This window comes from Chrysochloris asiatica, unplaced genomic scaffold (assembly GCF_000296735.1).
Source record: "Chrysochloris asiatica unplaced genomic scaffold, ChrAsi1.0 scaffold00152, whole genome shotgun sequence".
Taxonomy (NCBI): domain Eukaryota; kingdom Metazoa; phylum Chordata; class Mammalia; order Afrosoricida; family Chrysochloridae; genus Chrysochloris; species Chrysochloris asiatica.
In genome coordinates, this window is record NW_006408670.1 from 2601545 (window position 1) to 2608807 (window position 7263).

Below are 7263 nucleotides of genomic sequence, written 5' to 3' on the forward strand. Positions count from 1 at the left end.
TTCTGCTGTGCATGGGGTCACTATGAGTCAGTTCTGACTCTATGGCACCTGACAACAACAATCGAAAGTTCATTGAATGTCAAAGGATTAAATGCACCAGTGAAGAGACAGAGAGTGGCAGAATGGATAAGAAAACAAGACCCTTCAATATGCTGCCTGCAAGAGATACCATACACACAAAGACAAAAACAGACTAAAAGTTAAAAGATGGGAAAAAATATACCAAGGTAACTGCAATAATAAGCAAGAGTGCCAATACTAATCTCTGATAAAGTAAACTTTAAGACAAAAACCAGCATAAGAGATAAAGAAGGACACTATCTCATGATCAAAGGGTCAGTTGAGGAAGATGACATAACCATAATAAATATCTATGCTCCCAATGAAAGAGCACCAAGATATATGAAGCAAACTCTACTAGAATTGAAGAAAGAAATAGATAAATCTAAAATTATAGTGGGAGATTTTAATACGTCACTTTAGAAAATGGATAGAACTAGAAACAAACTTGATGAAGTTACAGAGGAACTAAACAGCACAATCAACCAACTTGACTTCACAGATGTGTATAGAGCATTCAACCCAACAACAGCACCATATACATTCCTCTCCAGTGCACATGGTACATTGTCCAGAATTGACCATGTATTATGTCACAAAGCAAGCCTCCAAAAATTTACAAACATCAAAATCCTGCAAAGCATCTTTTTAGACCACAATGTTATAAAACTAATACATGAAAACTGAAAAACACCCTGCTGGGTGATAGAAGAAATTAAATGTGAATTCAAAAAGTGTCTAGAAACAAATGAGAATGAAAACAAAACATACCAAAAAATTTTGGGACACAGCAAAGCGGTGTTGAGAAGACAATTTATTACAACAAATGTACACATCCAAAAAGAAGAAAGAACCAAAATTAATATAATAACACAGCATCTCCAACAATTAGAAACAGACCAACAGAGGGAACCTACAGTCACTAAAAGAAAAGAAATAATAAAGATCAGAGCAGAAATAAATGAGGCAGAAAAGAGAAAAACTATAGAAAGAATCAACAGGACAAGAAGCTGGTTCTTTGAAAGGATTAATAAAACTAAAACGCCATTGGCAAACCTAACAAAAGAAAAGAGGGAGAAGAAACACATAACTCACATTAGAAACCACATGGGTGATATCACAACGGAACCAAACCCAATCAAAAGATAATAACAGAATACTATGAAAAGTTGGACTCCAAAAATTCAAAAACTTAGAAGAGATAGATACATTTAAAAAAAAAAAACATGACCTACCAAAACGTACACACAGTGAAGTAGACAACTTGAACAGAGCCATAACAAAAGAAGAAATTGATCAGGTCATCAAAAAACTCCCAACCAAATAAGTCCAGGCACACATGGCTTCACTGGTGAGTTCTACCAAACATTCAGGGAAGAGCTGTCACCAATTCTACTCAAATTACTCCAGAATATAGAAGAGGATGGAAAATTGCCTAATACATTTTATGAAGCAAGTATAACCCTCATACCAAAACCAGGGAAGGACATCACTAAAAAAGAAAATTATAGACGAATATCCCTCATGAACATAGATGCAAAAATTCTCAACAAAATCCTAGCCAACAGAATCCAGAAGCACATCAAAACAATAATACATCATGACCAAGTGGGTTCCATAAAAGGGATGCAAGGAAGGTTCAAAATTAGAAAAAAAGCAATGTAATCCACCTTATAAATACGAAAAGGAAAAGAATCACATGATCATATCGATTGATGCAGAAAAGGCATTTGGCAAAATTCAACATCCATTCCTGATAAAAACACACAACTAAGTAGGAATTGAAGGGAAATTCCTCAGCGTAATCAGGAGCATATATACAAAAACAGCAGCCACCATCACTCTCAATGGAGAGAAACTGGAGGCCTTCCCTCTGCAAACAGGAACCAGACAAGGATGCCCTTTGTCACCATTCATATTCAATATTGTTTTAAAAGTCTTAGCCAGAGAGATATGGCAAGATAGGGATCAAGCAATTACTCTACTTGGTATTTACCCACAAGAAATATGAGCCATAACATGAGTAGATAAATGCACACCAATGTTCATAGCAGCATTATTACAATAGCAAAAAGATGGAGACAGCCAAAGTGCCCATAAATTTAAGAATGGATAAACAAACTGTGGTACATACACACAATGGAATACTATGCTACCTTGAAGAGCAACAAGGAAGCTGCCAGCCACTGCATAATATGGATGTACCTTGAGGACATTATGCTAAGGGAAATTAGTCAGTCACAATATGAGAAATACTGCATAGGACCATTATCATAGAAGATTAAGAAAAAGAACCTGCCCTAAGGTTAATATATATATATTATATATATATATATATTTGCTGATCACTGGGGATGTATGGGATAAGGTGAGGAGAGGGAGGGAGGAGAAGATGGAGCACAGGGTAGGGGATAGATACAGGATATCTTGGGAAATGGGGGGGTGATACACAAAAAGGGAGAAGGGAATGGAAGGAAAAGACAGATGGGAGCAGGTTAGGCAGCTTTGCATGGGCTAAGTGGGACAGAGGTAAATTATGATGTATGCACAAACTTGGAACGACAGGGCTCTGGGATACAGGGATTGGAGGCATGGTTTAAATAGGTAAAAGAGGGGAATAATGTTAAGATGCTTTGCTGTCTTTTGAATCTTGGTTTCCCTTGCCTACCACTGTAAAATAGAGATTTGAGAGGGAGAGAAAGGAATAGCCAGAAACATCACATAGAAAGCTTGTAAATCCGTCTTCAGACTATAACTGATTATAATACCTTACATGGGGCTAGAAGTTGCCCAGGAAGTGAGTCTCCTGTGGAACCTTTGCATTGCATAAGATCATAGGTGGAATCCTGAACCCTATCCAGACTCATCTGAGGTGGGAAAATTCTACTTGAAAGGACAAGTAAACAAGCCTGGAGTAGCTAGAAGAACAGAAGATACTTTGTGAAATAAAGACCAACAGGAAACATCAAAAACAATAACTGCAGTCCAACTGACTACTACAAGAACAAGCAAGTTGTTTTCCTAGGAGCCATCAATGCAAGTGGTGGGATCCCCTTATAGCAGAGACCTTTCCAAGACTAAGACTCAAGGGGAATACATGAGCAGGCATGTGGTCTGGCTGGTGATCACTTTGGTCACCAATAAGAGGAAGTGGGGGGAAAACAGCAATGAAGTTGGGAGCTAAGTACGACCACATTCATTAGAGTACTGTGAACCCAGGTGGAAACCTAGTTGGCCAGCAGTATGGCAAGACCTGGGGACTCCTTGGCCCAGAGGCAGTGACAGAGGACTAGAGTGGAGAGTGAAGCTTCCTGCTGATATGAGTGAAATGAGATGCACAAGAACACTCATATTGCAGATACTACCAACTTGACATAGTTTCAATGGCTGGATGATAGAACTTGACTAGAAAAAGAAAAAAAGATGAAAAAAAAGAATAACCTGATACATTGATGAACTTGATCTGGATGCAGTAGCTGAAAAGAAGGAACAAATCTTTACAGTGAGGATTATCCCCACCCCCTCGATACAAAGGGTAGACAGTGATGGGCAACTTGGTCACTGGCTACCCAAAATGGGGGGAGGGGGAGCAGAGCTACAAAGGCAAGAAGTGACTGCTTTACAAGCTATTAAGAGGGAGCCTATTTCCAGACTGGGTGGGCAAAGGCACAATCTCCACTGAATGGTTTCCAATATATTGGCACGGGGCTAATTAATGAAAGAAGATGGGGACAAGACTCTTGTGGTACAATAGTGAATAATTGCTATCGGGACTGACTGTGAGGGTCGGAAATGTAAAGATAGATGTTTTGTAACAAAGGGAGGGGAATGATTGATTTTGCAGTCCAAGAGCTGTGGTCCCTGGGACCATCAAGTAAGAAGAGCAGAGTGTGGGACCCTACCCAGAGAAGCAGTGACACTAGAAATGGAGGCAGAGATGATGACTTGGACAGAGTGATTGGCTGGGGACACTAGACTTAGGGAGGGAGAGGGGCTGTGTTCTGATGGCTGGGGGTGCAGGCCAGTGTACCCTTTGGTTGTTTGATGATGCATGAAGGGGACTGTTAATCATTGCAATGAAATGAAATACTATGGGATGAATGTAAAACTGATGTTCTCCCACGTAAACGCACATAATTCACAACAAAAACTTAAAAAATAAAAAATGTATTAGGAAGTTTTCCATCCATTTCTATATTCTGGAATAATTTGAGTAGAAATGGTGATAGCTCTTCCTTGAATATTTGGTAGAACTAACCAGTGAAGCTATCTGGGCCTGGACTTCTTTTGGTTGGGAGATATTTGATGACTTGATCAATTTCTTCTTTTGTTATGGGTCTGTTCAAGTTTTCTACTTCACTCGGTGTAAGTTTACATGGTCATGTTTTTCTAAAAATGTATCCAACTTAGAAGGTTTGACTAGAGGGGATGCCTGAGTGAATGGACTCCCCACATCCACCAATGGAGGGTTCTACTAGGCATGTGCACAGATCTCCTTGAAATTTAAACTGACAGTTTCCACTTGAAACCAAACGACCATCACTCGTCTGTCATTTTGTCATACTGTGGTGGCTTCTGTGATTCTGAAAGCTATGCCACCGGTATTTTAAATACCATCAGGGTCACCCATGGTGGGCAGGTTTCAGATGAGCTTCCAAACAAAGACAGATTAGGAAGAAAGAGTGATGAACTACTTCCAAATCTTGAGTCACTGAAAACCTTATGAATAGCAGAGAAACACTCTCAGACATAGTGCCAGAAAATGAGCTACTCAGGTTGGAAGGCACTCAAAATGCAACTGGGGAAGAGCTGCCTTCTCAAAGTAGAGTTGAACGGGATAACATGAATGGAGTAAAGCCTATAGGAGAAAAGCACACGGGTCCTTCATTTGATAATGGGGCAAAACTCAAAAATGAAGAGAAACAGCTATAAATATCCATTGACAATCGGAACATAGAATGTATGAAGTAAGACTATGGGAAAATTGGAAGTTGTCAAAAATGATATGGAACACATAAACATTGATATCTTAGGTATTAGTGTGCTGAAATTGACTGGTATTGGCCATTTTGAATCTGACTACCACATGGCTTACTATGCCGGGAATGACAAATTGAAGAGGAATGGTGTGGCATTCGCTGTCAAAAAGAACATATCCAGATCAGTCTTGAGGTACAACGCTGACTGATATGATAATATCCATGCGCCTACAGGGAAGCCCAGTTAATACTACTATTATTCAAATGTATGCACCAACCACTAAAGCCAGTGAGGATGAAACAGAAAAAATTTTTACCAACTTCTTCAATCGAAATTGATCAAACATGCAATCAAGATGTTTTGATCATTACTGGTGATTGGAATGCAAAGGTTGGGAGGAAAGAGGAAGGATCAGTAATTGGAAAATATTGCCTTGGTGTTAGAAATTATGCTGGAGAATGCATGATAGAATTCTGCCAAACCAATTTCAAGGTATTTCAAATACCTTTCTTAGACAGCAAAAGAGACGACTATACACATGAACCTCTCTAGATGGAATACATAGAAATCATATTGACTACATCTGTGGAAAGTGAAGATGGAAAAGCTCCATATCATCAGTCAAAACAAGGCCAGGGGTAGACTGTGGAACAGACCATCAATTGCTCATATGCAAATTCAAATTGAAGCTGAAGAAAATGAAAAGTCCACAATAGTCAAGATATGACCTTGAATATATCCAACCTGAATTTAGGGATCATCTGAAGAACAGATTTGATACATTAAACACTAAAGACTGAAGACTAGAAATGTTGTGGGGTAACATCAAGATCATGATACATGAAGAAAGCAAAAAGTCATTAAGAAGATAAGAAAGAAGGAAAAGGTCAAAATGAATGTCAGAAGACACAATGAAACTTGCTCTCCAGCGTAGAGATGCTAAAGCAAATGGAAGAAACGAGGAGGTCCAAGAGCTGAACAGAAAATTTCAAAGATCAGCTCAAGAAGATAAAGCCAAATATTACAACAAAATGTGCAAAGATCTAGAATCAGAAAACCAAAAAGGAAGAACACGCTCAGCATTTCTCAAGCTGGGGGAACTGAAGAAAAAATTCAAGCCTCGACTTTGGTTGTTGAAAGATTCACTGGACAAATTATTGAATGATGCAGAATGCATCAAGAGAAGATGGAGGGACTTCCGGTTTCCCAGGGCGGCCAGGCGGTGCGGGTGAGTGAGGGCTCCTGGATCAGGGGGAGGGGGGGCAACTCGCGAGTTAAACCTCCCAGGTAGGAATGCACAGTCTCACAGCCCGCGTGAGTCTCAATGTGCCAGAGCCTTAGACCCGCTTCTTTGAGAAATCACTGTGCGAGGAATTAAAGGCTTCTTAAACTTGTGCTGCTGCAGCCCCAGCTCCTTTGGGCTTAAGGGGGCGGGGCAGGAACCAGTTCGTGCGGAGCCTCCAGTAGTGGGGAGACTCAAGCAGGGAGAGCCACTGGTGACACCTACCCCAAGGTGGGATTTCTGTGCATACAGTAGACAGAGGGAAGTTAGTTTAAAGGGGGAAAAAAAAAAAAAAGCCTGCAGGAAAAGAGAAGCGGCGACTGTCTGACGTCATCAGGCGCGGACTGTGCCTTCCTGAGCCACTTCTGCCCTGCCCAGTTACCCGTGTCCGCCGGCCAGCGGACCCCCCACCCCAGCACAGTCCAACCGTGTTCCCTGGACCCGCCGGGCGCACGCACACAGGCCAGTAGCTCCCCTCCTGCCCGAGCCACGTCCCACGGGCCTGCCAGACGCATGAAAGCGAGTGACCCATCTCCCGTTGAACCGAGCAGCGTTCCTCAGCCCTGCCGGGTGTGCGTCGGCAAACAGCTTACCTCACGCTCAACTGAACCGCAGGGCGTGGGGGCAGGCAGCCCCCCCTCCTGCCGCGAGCACCCACTGGGGAACCCCATTTGAGTCTCCCCTTTATTATTATTATTATTATTTTATCTTAGAAGGTTCAGCAGGAGCCCCAACATGGCTCTGAGGGCTGGGGTGCCACTACAAGGTCAACTGAATTACAGTGTCAGTGGTCCACGCCCACAAACCGCTCCTCAGAAACCCTATAAAAGAGCATTAGGGGAGGGACGTCTGGTGCTTCCCTGACCCAGCAACACAGGATAGCCCACTGCCCAACCTCCAAGGCTCAGGCCCTGCCAGCAAGGCACAAGCCAGCAAAAGCC

At 41.8% G+C, this 7263-nt stretch overlaps 1 pseudogene; it reads right to left on the reverse strand.

Moving 5' to 3' along the window:
- Nucleotides 1–6837, reverse strand: part of LOC102816158 — an 89670-nt pseudogene extending 82833 nt beyond the window's left edge.
- Nucleotides 6838–7263: the final 426 nt, after the last annotated feature.